The following is a 15151-nucleotide window of genomic DNA, read 5'->3' on the forward strand; positions in this document are numbered from 1 at the left end:
GTACCAGCTATTTTCCTGCAAGGAGGTTTCCCTCCAAATCCCCTAGTAATGATTTGAACACTGTATGATTCTGAACACACAGGTACAGTGTCAGTACACTGAAATTGAAATCCTTTTTATAATGAATTTGGAATTTTACAGCAGGTATCTGATCCTTCCCTACTGACAAGTCTAACTGACCAGATGGCTTTGCCAGAACACAACCCAGCACAAAACTAAACACTTGGCCATGGATCTCCAAAACTGAAAATTTCCATGTGGATTCTCTGTGCAGCCCCAATTTACTCATCTGTTAGGTCCAGGGATGCTCTGCAGCAGTGAAGTACACTAACCAAACACCTCCAAATCATGTGATTCTCATGCTTGAGTCTGAAGGGATTAAGAGATTCCAGCCCAAAGTAAAAGAAAACAAGCAAGCTATTGTATTCTGCATTAGAACACAACTGTGCCTTGACCATAATCCACCAGCCAAACCTACATGGAAAGCTGAGCAGACCTCAAAATATTTACCTTGTTTCATCTTCCTTCTTTTTCCTCAGAGAGTTCAGATTTTCCCAAAGTGCAAAAAGGTGCATTCTTTTGGAAGTTACTCAAAGAAAGGTTCACTGAACATAGACAAAGATGATAATTTAATTATAATGGGTATCCAACCAGAATATAATGCCCTGTTCACAGCAAATTCCTGCTACCAGCAGTGAGAGAAAATTAAGAATCTGAATTCTCAAATGTACTCATGACTAGTATGTTCACCAATCAGCACACAATTAAGCATTCCTGTTCTCTAATTGTAAAGATGAACACTTGTTTGATAAGGATTAGTCATTAATTTGATGAAAAGCTTATCCACTCTTAAAAGCCCAGGCACAGTGTTTAGATGGAAAGAAAAGTTCTGCAGGCAATGGCAGAAAATTTGCAAGTTTACATTAAGTACACTTCACTTGCTTTCAAGCTTCCATTTATTAAAGGAAAATAATCAAAACAATTTAGAAATGCAATCTGCTTAGACATTTTGGTCAGGTTTCTTGGATCAAAAGTTCAACCATGCCTGCACTACACTAAGTATTTGTTCTCAGAAGCAAATAAAAAGGAAATAAGAAAACTCAAATACAACAATTAAAAAGAAAAATCAAAGCTATCAGGTCGAAACACTTAAAAGAAAGGTGTTTCTACTCTGGTCAGACCACAGCAACCTGGCTGCAGAGAGTTCAGAGAAATGTCCTCACATTAAAATGTCCTCACATTAAAATGTCCTCACATTAAAATGTCCTCACATTAAAATGTCCTCACATTAAAATTTCAAGCCAAGCCACTCTGTGCTATGGCAGGTGAGCTTTCTTCTCACTGCCTCTAATTTTGGCTCACCTGCTGTTTGTGAGGAGACAGACAGGTATTTGAAAAACCTGAACTTAGAGACCCAAGAACAGCAGAAGTCAGCTTTGAGAACAGTAATTTTAGTTGGAGAAGACAGCAAAGGCTGGATGCAGGTAAAACTGAGGACAAATTCCAGCTACAGCACATCCAGCACTAAGCCTGAAAAGGTCCAAGCAAAGGTCTCCAGCCCAACAAGGCTGCAGGAAGCAGCACAACTTCCCAGCAGCTCATGTCTCTCTGCCTTAAGCTTCCATGATAGCAATTACATGCTTGCAGATAGCAATGGAACAAGCAAAGCTTTCCCAGGTACACATTTAGGTCAATAACAGCTCCAAGAGATGAGATCAGCCAGCCACAGCCACTGGCTTCCCCCCTGTCCAAGGAGAACAGGGACTGTCAGGCTGCTGGGGCCCTCCTAATTCCTGGATAGGATATTCCAGGGAAATGCCATCCACCAATTCCACACCTAATGGCAGCCACTTCCATGAGCTTTGAATTTCAACTCATTTTGAATGGACACAGGGATATCATAAGAGCTTAATGGCAGATCAGCTGCTAGACTGGATCCTTCTGACATCTCCTGTACAAAACTGATGCCTCACTTCAGAAGTATCTCAAGTTACTTTACTCGGGTAGTATCTTGTGTAGGATGTGGAAGGTATTAAGATTCCACAGCCATAGTTCCACCAGTACAGTTCAAATATATTGTTCTTAATCTCTCTGTCCTCAGTCTTTTTGTTACAGTTCCTTTAATCCACCCTTCAGTTTCACTCATCTCTTCAATACTTTCAACTACTACTGCTAGCAACTGAAAAACCAAAATTAGTATTCTGGTAGTCTACCCTTGACCTAGACAGCGTTAAACTCTACCTGACAGGGAAGATACTCAAGGGAAGATCTGATGGTCCATCTGTTTTCTGGAATCCTGCCACCAGCTGTAGAGAATCCCCCAAAAAATAAGAATCCTACTTGTCCAGAACAGTCAAACCTCAGAGGAACTGAGGAGTCAGACTGACAGGGCCTGGGAGTCTCATGATGCACATGAGCCCTACATGAAAGGCTGCTCTCAGGGTGAGCTGGGGAGATGCCCTGCAGCGAGTCCTGCCTTTGCTCTGCTCTCCAAGGGCACTCAGGAAGCCAACCAAGTGCATCTTGTCTTCACAGACTCCATGTCAACCTACACACACAGCATTTCTGTCCTCTCCTCCCTCAGGTGCCTGGCAGCAGCTTCCCCCAGGCACTTCCACAAGCAGAAAAAACAGCATTGGAGAAAACGAGTCTCATTTTGTCAGGAGTCTGCCCTTTCCTGGTTGATAGAGAAGTCAAAACCCTCTTTTAAAGGTACAGGGAAAAATAAACTATTTTTATTTCTCTGTCCTTTCAGGTAACACCACAGAATTAATGCTTTGATTACAGCCTTAGTTTGCAGTCCCAAACTTGGAGAAGCAAATGAGGCCCACAAAAGGGCAACACAAAACTGTTCTACCAGTGTTTCTATAAATAATGTCTGTACCAGTGCACAAATCTCTGGTATTTGAAAGAAAAACTACAAAGACTTAATTATGGCAATACAGAAGCCTTCCTCCACAAATTCAACCTGAAGTGTATTACTTCCCCCCATACTGATTACATGTTCCAGAAACTAAACCTCAGAGTACCAGAACAATCCAAAATACTTAGAGACTATTAGACTTGTATATACAAAAGACTTCATCATACAGACAGGCACCCTAGAGATTTATATCATGCTACTTTCTTTTAAGAAATCTCAGTTAAAGAAAGATTTATACCATTTTCACTGGTTTTCCCTGATGAAAATCTTTTCTTTGCTTTTGGTAAAAGCAAAGGCTTAGCCATGGGCCTGGTATGCTCACAGCAAGGGAGAAACACATCCATGAAGCAAAGTTACTTGGACAATGATGTTCTCTTGAAAAGTAGGAAGCATAGATTACAGTGGAAAAAGTCTTTTCCAATTCTTATCCCAGTAAGGCCTAAACCAAGCAGGACCTCAGAGGTTCAATCTGGTATATCTGCTAGAGATCAGCCCAGTAAAGAACAACTTCAGTTCTGAAATTAACCCAACACGAGGTCACTCTGCAGATGATGCAGGAGTTTTTGGAACAAAATCGAATAGAGGGGAGCACAAAACACACAGCTTGAGATCATCACACACAGGATGGAAGAACACAGTTACATTTCAGAGGAACAGAACACAAGTCTTTTCCACATGGATACTCAATGCCTCCTAGGCCACGTTCTGGAAGCTCTGAGCCCCATGGCAGCCTTTCCTGCTGCCCAGTCCCAGAAGCCCAAACATTGAACATTCCCTGTTATGGCTCTGCTCTGAAGAACACACCCCAGGCAGGGGCTGGTCTGCTCTGGCTGTCCTATGGAAAGCCCACTCTTCCCAAGTAGCCAGGGACTAACACCAACTTTCTGACTTCATTCCAGCTTCAAGCTAATTCCACAGGTGACAGGGTAATTGTCCAAGCTAAGCTCATCCAGCACTAGCTCTAATGCTTCACCAGATCCAGAATCAGCTCTGGAGCTGAGCCCCACCACGCTGCAGAACCATTTGGTGAACAACCAATGCTGCACAAGTCAGGGACAGCATCAGCTCCATCAGCACACCTCAGATGAGGCTCCCTAGAGCAACCCCAGCCTCATTTCCATGGGGATGTGTCAGCCCATCACAATGAACACTGCAAAAAACAGCCAGATGTGCTGAGCAAGGCAAGGACAACCTGCTTTGCTTGTCACCTCCCAGGGCTGCTCCAAGCCTCAGTCTCTGATGTTCTGCCCTCCTCCAACTAACACCCAACTGCAAAGCTGCATTTTGAAGTATTTACAATTCAGTATTTCAGTTCAATTTCTGTTTTAAAAGGGGGTTAATACTACTTAGGATCTATCAACTTGTGTGACTGAGGACACATTTCACTACTGGCATGAGTGGTTATGTACAACTGCCTGCCCCCAAGCCAGCTCACCAATGCTGCTTTACAGCTCTTCACTGCATTCCTACTCAAGATGAAAAATAATGGATTTATTACTCCAAAATCAACTTCCACTGGAGTCTTGCTCAAGGTATTCATTTTTCAGAAATGGAAATTATTCAATACAGAAGCTTGGATAAGTCTAGTTACAATATCACAGAACAAAGAACATCCAGCTTCAAGTCTTCTGAAATCCAGCTCCCCCAAGAAGGCCAAGAAACCGTATTTAGGAAGTCTTTTGCAGAGCCTGGTTTTCCTCCCCTTTCTTATTATAGCCTGGAAGAGTTCCACCACCACCATGACAGCTATTACAATGTTATTAGCTTTCTCACTCATGCATATACACACAAATTCCAAAAAAACTTCCAGATGTATCTTGTTACCTTGTTGGAACTATTTTCAGCATTAATAGCAATGAGGAAGAACAGCCCCTCTGAAGTATCCAGCTGCCCCAGGAAGCCCTACAGAGCACACATCCAGTTACCAGCTTTACCTGCAGCCACACTCACAAGTGGAAACAACTGCTGCTTTTCAGACTTCACATGAATATTCCAAATCTGAGGAGTTTCAGAAGACAAACCAAAACCAGGAATCAGCAACTGTGTATTAAGTGAAGCCTTTACAAACAGTGCTTCCTGCTGGACATCCATGACTCCAGAAACAGCTTTCCCATTTCAACCAAAATGCCAGGAAACCTCCTGTTTGCCCTCCCTAGCTCACTTTGCATGGCTCTGCAGGCCCAGGCTTCATTTCCAGGTGCACATTGGTACTTCCTGAAGCAGAACAGAGCACCTGTGGCTCAGAGCAGCACAACCTGACACCTCATAACAGACTGAACATCAGAGATAGCCCTGCTTGCAACAAGATCATGCTGCATTTCTTCCCTTCTGCTAGAAGCTGGTACTCCCTGTAGCTCTGAGCAGCAGGGATGGACTTGAGGCCTTCCTTAAGGGATGACACATTACCCCTGGAAAACCTACAGCCAGCAGGGGGTCACCTCCTTGACACCACTTCCAGAAGCTATTAAACAGGTGAGGGGAAGGACAGGCTGGGGCTACTCAAGCTCCAGTTTCCCCTTAGATTTCTGGGGTATCAGGTCCATTCTGCTCAAAGCAAAAGGACAAAGTTTGGGTTGCTTTGCTAAAGCTGCCCTCCAAATAAGGCCAGTTGACACCAAAGGAGGCTGTGGTTTGTGACCTCTGCCCATCCCACAAGCAGCTGACACATTTCCAAGTCAATGCACACAGCAATCCTGCACCATTTGGGGCTAACACAGTCAAGGTAAAAGCTGGAAAGCAGCTGAGGGCTCCAGCTCTTTGCTGGGCACAGTAAACAGTCCCAGTAAAATGTCAGTATTTCAAATTCCTAAATTGCCACTGACTTCACTTTGAGGTCTTTCATGCAAACCACTCAGTCACCCTGAAATTTTGAAGCTCCACAAAGAAATACTTGTCTTTTAACAACCAGTTATTTGCAAGAATTACAGCACAAACTGAGTTCTAAGCATATCCCTAAAGTTTTCCTGACAGCACTGGGAAGTTACAGCACCAATATCTAGAAGAGGGTTGAAGTTACAAGACATGAAGCTCATTTCTCAGTTTAAAACCCACATGGGATCTCACAACAGATCTTTACACCACCAGCTACTCAGGCTGGGGACAAAAGCAGAACAGTTGCACATTATTTCTGGGACAATTCAGTATCTAACAGGTTGTTTTGATAGAAACATGCCATTACTTTGATTCAGCCAGTGAAAGGTACTATGAAACACGAGCATGTTTAAGTGTCTGGATGTTTCATTCTGGTTCACAGGATTTGACAAGCACTAAATTGGCTCTTTGGAGTCAGGTGCTCTGAAGACACTACTGATACCAACTGGAAGAGTCCTATCCTGTTGTATCCAGTTACAATTCCCAGCAGGAAGCCACCAGAGCAGGAACAGCTTTCCCAGCCTTTTGAGCTGTGCAAGTGAAAAGATCTCAAACTCCATGCTGGATGCCAACCCAGTTCCTCCACAGAGACAATTCCTCTTCCCATCAGACTTGTCAGGCTCCTGCCCGTTACTCCAGCAGCCCAAAGATCCCCTTCTCCTTAAGTTACTCCTTTTTTCCAGGTTACATGCCAGCAAAGCACTGCACAGCCACGTTCCTCCTACTCCTGCAAGCTGACAACATACTTCTCTCCATCATCCTGGCTTGCACGTAGGTGGAATGAGATCTGAGATAAAATATTGTATCCTCTATTTCAGAAGCCTAGGCAGGCTCCATTTCTGTCTCCTCCAGCTGCAGATGGCCATTTTTATGAAAAATAATAAAATAAAATGAGAGCTTATCAATCTGACCTATTCCACTTTTGTGGTGTCATTTGTGGGTTGCATGGCTTGTTCCTTGAGCAGGTTAGCATTGATATTGTAATACTTGCTAGTGCAGACAGTTCATGCAATAGATATAAACAGTACCCCAGACAGGCACCCCTATAGCACTGCCAATGAGAGAACTCAGCTTGGCTCTTAATTTATCATTCCTACAACCTGAAGCAAGACAAGAGCACCTTTCAGTGCAAACACCCAGAAAAAAAAAAATCACTGCTGGTGTGCCTTTGCCCTTCCCAAGGTTCAAAGCAGGCACAGAATCACTTGTTACTGAAGCATTTCAGAACCTCAAGCTCCACCTTCACTTATCTGCACAAAGTTGCAACCCTTACAGCCTAGCATTTCCTGTGCTAGGAAGGAAAGCAGCACTTCTATCTCCCAAAGCCACTGTAATCAGTAACAGCTGAAGCAAAGCAGGTATCGGATGTCAGCCTCCTCCCCTCCAGTTTACAAGTACTCCTTCATAAAACCTCCTTCATCTCCACCAAAAAAGTTCATTTCCAGATACCACATGCTTTAGAAGCAGACAAAAGGCATCTCAGTTTTTCATCTGAAGCTCAAAGCATGACAGGTACTACAACAAACCTGTCATAGCTCCTTCCGTCACACTGCCACCCCTTCCCAGCAGACTCAGCTTCATAACATAAATAATATAAATATGCTTTTATATTCACCAGAAAGCCAAGCTGCTCTTCCACTCAGCACTACCTGACATGATTCACTAGCCGAATTCTTTTCTTCTAAAAGAAAGCCTTATTGCACATGGCTACATCACGCCAGAAAACAAACACGTGAAGCACACAGAAAAGTAAGACCTGAAGTCTGCAAGTGTTACAAGCTCACACCCAACCTTCCCACAGTAAGGGAAGTGTGCACAGAAAGGAAAGAAATCAGTTTCCTGTATAAACTTGTGAAGAAACACCAGGTCTCATCTGGTGATCTCTAAAAGAGCAAGAGCAGGAACGACTTCAATACACAAACTTCAACTCCATGTCGGGGGGCAAAGTACTTACCAGGGAAGGGCAACATCTGCTCATATCCCAGCGAAAAAACGGGACTGTTAAAAGGAACACGGGGAAGAGGCTCAATTAAAGCCCCCAAACCATATAAATAAAAAGCCTTAACGAGTCCCACTTATAAAAACGGGAATTTCGGCCGCACGCACCGCACGCGCAAGGGCAGCTGAACTGTGCTGACACCACAGCCCGAGCGGCCGAGCAGGGGCCGGCGGCTGCCAGCGGCACGGGACGATCCCCGGCCGGGCTCGGGGCCGGGCAGGGGGGCGGCAGCGCCGGGAGAGGCGCACAGGCCGCGGGCAGCAGGAGCCCCCCTGTCCCGGGGAGCCCACCCCAACTCCTCAGTGCAGGGCCCGGCCCGGGGCCGCCCGGCACCGCCGCCCGCCCGGGGACAAGAGGCCTCGCGGCCGGGCCGCCTGCTCCTCCTGCTGCCGGCCGTGCCGAGCGGAGCGCAGCGGGGCCGAGGGCGCCGCGCCGGCCCCGCCGCCGCCCCTCACGCGCAGCCGAGGGGGCGTGTGCGGCCCTCAGTGACAGCGCGGCCGCGCTCCGCCAGGCCCCGGCGCGGCGGGTCGACCCTCCCCGCCGGCGGGACAAGGGGCACTCCGGCAAGTCCTTACCGCTGGGCAGGGCATGGCGCGGAGCCCCCGCCCGTGCCGGGGCGCGGCGTCCTGCCGGGGCCGGGGTCGCTGCGGGCTCGGGGCCGCCGTCGCCGCCTCACGGACACAACAACATGGCGGCCGCGCGGCCTCCTCCCTCCTCCCCCCGCGGGCGGGGCCGAGCGCGCGCTGCTCCCGCCTCCCTCTGAGGGGAGGGGAAGAAGGGGGGGGCGGCCCCCGGCCCGCGCTGAGGGGACCGTGGGATCGCGGAATCAGGGAATCACGGAATCACGGAGCCACGGCTGGTCGTCGAGGCTGGGAGTTCATCTGCTGGTTTAAGATCATCTGCCGGTTTAAGATCGTTTCTTCCAACCGTCAGCCTCGCACCGCCAGCGTAACCCTTAAACCACCACTCCACATCTCCCGGCGACAGATGCAGGCGCCTCCTGCACGCCCCGAGGGAGGGGGACTCCGCCACCTCCCCGGGCAGCCCCTTCCAGGCTCTGAGCGCCTGGACGGTGACAAGTTTTTTCTAGTCTGTGAGGTGACGGCCCCGCTCGTCCCGGCGCCCGCCCTGCCCTCAGGAGGCGGCTGCCATCCCTCGGCCCCTCAGAGGGTGAAAGGCAGGGCCAGCAGGGATGAGTAAGGGACTGAGCATCTCCCTGAGGAGGAGACACTGCAGGAGCCGGGCCTGGCTAGTCTGGAGAAGGGAAAACTCATAGGAGATCTCCTCAATCTCATCAATCCATGCAAATATCTCCAAGGAGTGTCAGAGGACAGTACCAGACTCTTTTCAGTGGTGCCCAGAGACAGGAGAGATGGCCATAAACTAAAATACAAGAAGTTCTACCTCAACATGAGGAAGAGCTATTCATTGAGCAGAGCACTGAGCTGCCCAGGGAGGGCATGGAAACTCCCTCTCTGGAATAATCCAAATGCTGGGCGTGTTCCTGTGTCACCTGCTCCGGGAAACCATCTCCAGGGGGTGGGACTGGGTGATCTGCAGAGGCCCCTCACAGTCCCAGCTATTCTGTGAAGCCAACTCACCCCTTCCCCATTATCCCACTGTAAGGTCCATAAACATGGCACTGGCTGAAGGAGGCTGTGGAACAGGCAGGATCTCAGCAGAGGCAGCCACCGTGGCCAGTCTGTGAGTCAGGTAACTCAATGTGTGCTGAGGGGGGCTGAGGTGTGTGTTCCCACTCCTCACAGCACCCACTGCCAGCCATCCTCCTCAGCATCCTCAAAAACCCCTGGAGAAACACCCTGTTGCACTCTAAGCTGAGATTAGCTCAGTTGGTCAGAGCACAGTGCTGATATCACCAAAGCTGTGCGTTCAATCCCCTGTAGGGGCCATTCATTTAAGGATTGGAGTTGATGATCCTTGTGGGTCCTTTTGAACCCTGAATATTCTGTGATCTACAGAAACCATTCTGGTGCACAAGGTCTCTTGGCCCATGTTCCCTGCCTTGCTTTGGTGACATTCAGTTCAGCAGTGGGAACATGTGTGGCCCCACACTGCCCAAGCCACCCTGCATAGCCCATGGCTCCTAAAGCATGAGGTAATGGGGAGCTGGGAGCCAGCACGAGGCAGGACTGCCAAAAAACACATGGAAACTGAGAGACAAGTGATAAAGCAAAAGGCCTGTGAGTTTTAAGCTACAGAAAACACAGGCAAGCTGGAGAGTGGCAGCAGTGTTGGAGGTGGCAGGAACATTGCTGGTTCCAAAATGAAGCTCTAGCTAATCCTTGTGCAATGAGCTCCTTTCCAGCAGTGAGATTTATTTCTGGGTTTTGTTGCAACTGTGATGGATCATTAATGTTTTATTTTTATACATATCTTTAATTTACAATACTGTATGTAGGTCAGGTTGTACTTTTGCTGGAGATTTCCACCTGCTCCTCGTGTTTGCCTTGATCTGAAATGAAATGCTTGCAAGTAGCTATAAAATGCACTCCTAAATTATCCACAGGACTCTCCCTCTGAGTCCAAGGCTAGTCATTGTAACAGATGGACTTCAGTCTGTCATTAGGTCATGTCTAAGCTGCAAGGAGCATAAGTGTTCAGAGGGAACAATGCAAAATACAGAAGCCTGTGTCTTCACACTCAGATATGAGCCATGCAGTGAGTTGTGTTCTGGTTTGGCTCCCTTGGTCAGGGACAGCAAACATTTGAAAGGAAGTTAATCAGCCCCTCTGAAGGGATTTTTTCCAACAACAAGCCATCATCTGAATGCAAATGTGATCTGAATGTCAATAGGTACTTTCAGAGGAACTTTGGAAGAAATACAGGTAACTGAAGGAAAAAACAGGATTCCTGGCCTGTTTGCACCCAAAAGGAATGAAAATATGTAGAGCCAGTAGAGCTGTAGCTGAAAGGGATATGTGTTGACAGCATCAGCAAGCAAAATATGAATTTTGAGATGTCCCTGTTAAATGTTGCCTTTTGCAGTGTGCCTGGAGGGAGATCAAATGTGACCTACTTTGTGAAGCTGGATCCTGGAGACCTGGGCCTCCTGTGCAGCAGAACCTGCTGGGTGCTCCTTCTGGTCCTTAAAGAGGGGGAAATCCTGCAGTGCCATCTCTGTGACAGGAAACACTGGCACTTCCAGCTGCTTGTCATGTTTATACATTTTATCTTTACCAAACTGATCACACACAGTGCATGGAGACATTCCATGTCTTGTGTCCCAAACCTATGTGTATCTTGTGTTCCAATCTATTTTTTAATACATGGCCCTGTGTTAAATGACTTTTGCTTCTATTTTCCATGATGGTCAGGGCAAAGGATGAGAATTACTTTATGGAAATGGAAATTACTGGACCCAAAGGGAGAGCAAGGCCTGTGAGAACCTGATGCACAACTTAGGGAACAAGGTGTTCCCAAACCCAGAGTCCTGAAGGACCTGGAGTGTATCCTCACTCATTCAGTACAGGGGTTTTAATTTGGCAGGTGGAGGGTGGCAATGAATTATGGAGGAACTCCTGAAGCACTGGCTGGTTTAAAGCAGGAAAAAGTAAAGCAATCCAATTTTGACACCTTTTAGTGTGATCTCAAGAGTTTTAAAAGTTTATAATATAAAATAAAAAGGAAAAAGTTGAGGACAGACAAGTTTAAAAATGTAAAATAAAAATGTTATGTGTCTTTACACATAAAGATTGATTGCTTATAACTAAAATTAACTAAGATTATATCCTTGCTAATTGTTTCCTAGGCATGGATATATAATAGATATATTAATTTATTCAGTAAATTAATGGAAAGCAGGTCCATAAAAAAAGATAGCTGGTGGAAAAGGTAATGAAGTCACCTCAAACATACACCAGCTGTAGATGCACCAAGGGAATTTGTGGGATTAGAGGGAAGAGTGGGCAGAAAGTGCCATATTCCTGCCAGGTAGCCTGACCTCCCTGGGTCCCAGGACCACAGCCTGTGTGTGCTTTTGCTCTTGCACAATATTTTTCAGACAGGCCCTGGAACAAAAGGTAGGAGGGAGCTGATGGCATTTGCTGATGGCACAAAGCTGGGAGTGCAGCAGGAATAGCTGTATTGCTGGAAGTGCTGGATAACATGGAGTGCTGGCACACTGGAAATAGGATGAAATTTAATAGTGGAAAGTACAAGGTCATGCCCTTGGGAATTGCTAACAAGAATCTCTGCTGCAAGCTGGGAGCTCATCTGTTGGAAATGACAGAAGAAAAGAAAAATCTGGGTGCATTTGTTGATCTCAAGATGACGACAAACTCCCCATCTGAAGCTGATCTGACAAAAAGCACATATCCATGGAGGTATTTCCAGGAGAAGGGGAATGCTAATGCAATTATAAAAGCCTCTGCTGCAACCTTCTCTGGAATTATTATGCAGCTCTGGTCACTTTTAATCAGAGGACACAGACTTAAAATGTGACTGGAAAGTAATTATAGGCCAATCCTGACTTTTTTCTTATACAAAGATCTTGAGATTATTTGTTTAGCCAGAAAACCTGAATGCTGAGAAAAGATACAGTTGTTCTTTGTGAAACTTAGGGAGTAAACACAGCAGTAAACACATCTCCCTTAAGAGCAAGGGTGATGTTCCTGTACAAGAAAACAAGTATCCGATGGCCATGAGAAGTCTGGGCTGAAACATGAGAACACCAGAGCTTCCAACAGCTCAAGTGCCGAGGCTCTGGGTCATCCCTCCCAGAGCTGATGCCATTGCTGCCAACAGCTGACCCTAAAAGCCCAAAGAGTCCTTTCCAGACCACTTTTCCCATTTAGGGTACAGCCACTGAGTTACCAATTGGCTTCTTATGGAAAGAAAAGAGGTGTGGAAAGATATTCCTTGGGCTGCAGCTGTAAGCCAAATGTCACCTGAGTTATTAGCTGTGTTAAAATCTGCACATGGTGGTGGTGAGGTGAGAGCATCCTGTCCTGGGTCACCCCACCCTGGTCCCTCAGATCACCTTCCCAGAGGTTGCTGTGCCCATCCTGCACAGGAGCTGCAGTCCCGGAGCCATTCCCACCTGGAAGAGGGAGAAACAGCAAAGCCAAAGGTGTGCCAGGTCCTTTCCTGCCCCTGGTACCACCCTGTGCCCTTTCATACACTTCCCTCCTGTGGCCCCAGCAGCCACCTTGGCGTTGGCTGTTTCTGTTATGAGGAAAAACTGATGGCAGGGTGAGATATGTCTTAAAAAAAGCAGTTAGCACACCAAGTCCTGGTTCAGTATGAACAGTCAGAACACAGGGCAGTTTGCTTTCTCAGGGCTCCAAACTGGCTCCTTTGGCCAGTTTTATACCCAGAACAAGCACTCCTCATCTCATCTCTCTTATTTTGTTTGGGTTTTCATCTTTTATCCTATTTAAATGTTTCACTCATTTTACTCTCCTGGGTTTTTGATGAATGCCTGAAAAGAATGCTGATCCTGACCACAGTATTTACACTGTGTTTCTCACTGTGTAGGTGTTTCCATTCTTCCTGCTTCCATCCAACAAATTCTATTTCATTGTTCTTTCAATCCAAGTGGCAGCAGGTGACATTGGGGTCAGTACAACTTGAGGGCCACCCTTGATGCAAATGTGCCAGGAGAGAGTCACTGCCAGTCATCCTGATGGGGCCCCAAAACAGATGCTCTGACTCATTCCCTTGCAAAGTAGATGAATAATTTGAAAATAATGATATTTTTATTACATACATATCATTTTGCTTAGAACATTTTGCAAGTGCCACATTTTAGGATTTTTTTTCTCTTGTAATAACCCCATATTACAACATGATGTGCCATTAGTGATGCTTTGCTGCAGGGAAGCAGCACGAGGACACTGCCTTGGCTGCCCATCAAGATGATTATCACAGGACTACTCAAATAAGAAGACTTGGGGAACTCAGAACTTCAAATTCAGTGGAACCGAGACAACATTTTTGAGCAAACTCTGGAAATGGTTTTGAGGACCATGTTTCCAGGTAGGAGCACAGCTGGCTGAGCTGGGCTCTGCAAGGATGGCACCTGGAAGTCAAAGCTGAAGGCATTGGTAGTGAGGATGTGCCAGGAGCTCAGAGTGGGGAGAATGTCCAGAAATCTTGGTTTATGGATGCTTTTATTATTTTCTTTAATAGACTAATAATTCGTATGAGATTATTATTAGATTAATATGGCTTCATGTCTTTATTTTCACCTATGGATCCAGGCTGGAAAAGTTGGGTCTGTTCAGCAGGGAGATGAGAAGGCTCCAAGGAAAGCTCAGAGCCCCTTCCAGTGTCCAAAGGGGCTCCAGGAGAGCTGGAGAGGGACTGGGGACAAGGGATGGAGGGACAGGACACAGGGAATGGCTCCCACTGCCAGAGGGCAGGGCTGGATGGGATATTGGGAAGGAATTGTTCCCTGGGAGGGTGGGCAGGGCTGGCACAGGGTGCCCAGAGCAGCTGTGGCTGCCCCTGGATCCCTGGGGGTGTCCAAGGCCAGGCTGGACATTGGGGCTGGAGCAGCCTGGGATGGTGGCAGGTGTCCCTGCCCATGGCAGGGAGTGGCACTGGAATGGGGTGAATTTTAAGATCCCTTCCCACTCAAACCATCCCATGACATTGTTTGCCTTGTGAGCTAAAAAGTAAAAGGTTGAAAGAATTTTCTGCTGAAGCTGTCTTTTCTCTGAAAAAGCAAACTGGCACAACTCTAACCTGTGTCATGTGGCATGTTGCTACAACAAAGCTGCCTGAAAAAAAAATGCTTTTCATAATAAACCATATCTATTTTCCTTAATAAGCACTTAATCACCTTTTTCCTGAAGCTGGATAATTAGAGAAACAGCAGGCAAAGAGAGAGTAAGAAGCTGTTGGATGGGAGGAGCTGCTTGAAGTATCATTAAAAGATGATATTTTAGCTGAATATCTTCAGTGATAATTCTTTCCTGTAGACACAGTCTGGTAACCTGCTCATGGCTGTGCCTGCTGGGAATTCCCACCCAAGGAACTTGAACCATTAAAACTCCAAAGTTGAGCAGTTCTTGGTTCCCCTGGCCAGGTGGACACTGTCTGTACCTGCAGCCTCCTGGAGCAATGGGAACTGGTGTTCCTGCTTCTGTACCACTGCAGTGCCAGACAGAGGGTCAATTAAGAAGCATCTTGGGTCACCTGAGACTTTCTTTAGTGACCAGAATAAAAAATATCCTAGAATAAGACTTTAGGCTAAGAATAAATGTAGAGGAGGTTATTTGGAGAATGATGGAAAATTGAAAACATAGTTAATAAATTACTGTTGGATCCATCAGGTCAGTAGTTTAACACTGTTATCTTTGGCTCTGTGGCTGTCAAGGACAGGTGTCACTGTC

At 46.6% G+C, this 15151-nt stretch overlaps 1 protein-coding gene and 1 long non-coding RNA gene across 18 annotated transcripts in view; one reads left to right on the forward strand and one right to left on the reverse strand.

Moving 5' to 3' along the window:
- Positions 1-8519, reverse strand: part of MTMR3 (myotubularin related protein 3) — a 73075-nt gene extending 64556 nt beyond the window's left edge. For 7 of the 17 annotated variants that reach the window (XM_079322760.1, XM_079322774.1, XM_079322772.1 and 4 more), the window contains exon 1: positions 8369-8519. The gene's annotated coding sequence lies outside the window, so the exon portion shown is untranslated. Of the gene's footprint in view, positions 1-7748; positions 7793-8368 lie in introns of all 17 variants that reach the window. The other 10 variants (XM_079322762.1, XM_079322768.1, XM_079322775.1 and 7 more) reach the window with 5 other exon arrangements.
- A 221-nt stretch (positions 8520-8740) lies between these two features.
- LOC306810374 lies at positions 8741-11099 on the forward strand. Its single transcript, XR_013776449.1, has 2 exons — positions 8741-9506; positions 10800-11099. It is a non-coding gene; the product is annotated as an uncharacterized lncRNA (long non-coding RNA).
- The last annotated feature ends 4052 nt before the right edge of the window (positions 11100-15151 follow it).

This window comes from Erithacus rubecula (assembly GCF_903797595.1).
Source record: "Erithacus rubecula genome assembly, chromosome: 19".
Classification (NCBI taxonomy): domain Eukaryota; kingdom Metazoa; phylum Chordata; class Aves; order Passeriformes; family Muscicapidae; genus Erithacus; species Erithacus rubecula.